Source organism: Podarcis raffonei, chromosome 8, assembly GCF_027172205.1.
Source record: "Podarcis raffonei isolate rPodRaf1 chromosome 8, rPodRaf1.pri, whole genome shotgun sequence".
Lineage (NCBI taxonomy): Eukaryota > Metazoa > Chordata > Lepidosauria > Squamata > Lacertidae > Podarcis > Podarcis raffonei.
The window spans coordinates 58,432,364-58,432,594 of NC_070609.1; positions in this window are offsets into that span (position 1 = coordinate 58,432,364).

Here is a 231-nt window from a genome sequence, read left to right on the forward strand (position 1 = left end):
TGAAGTTGTTGTAGAGCATTTGTACCGGTAGGAAGCTTTTGAAGGTGGCTCTGCTCAAGCCAAGTGCTCCTCCTTCCTTTGTGAGAAGCTACAAGGTGCTTCCACGCTTGGGTTCACATAGTACCATTTGAACACTGATTTAGTGTGTTTGGGGTACAATATGCAACCACATCTTTGGCTTGACCTGAGAGAATATATCTGTGACCTCACGGCTGGAAAAGCGGGGAAAGA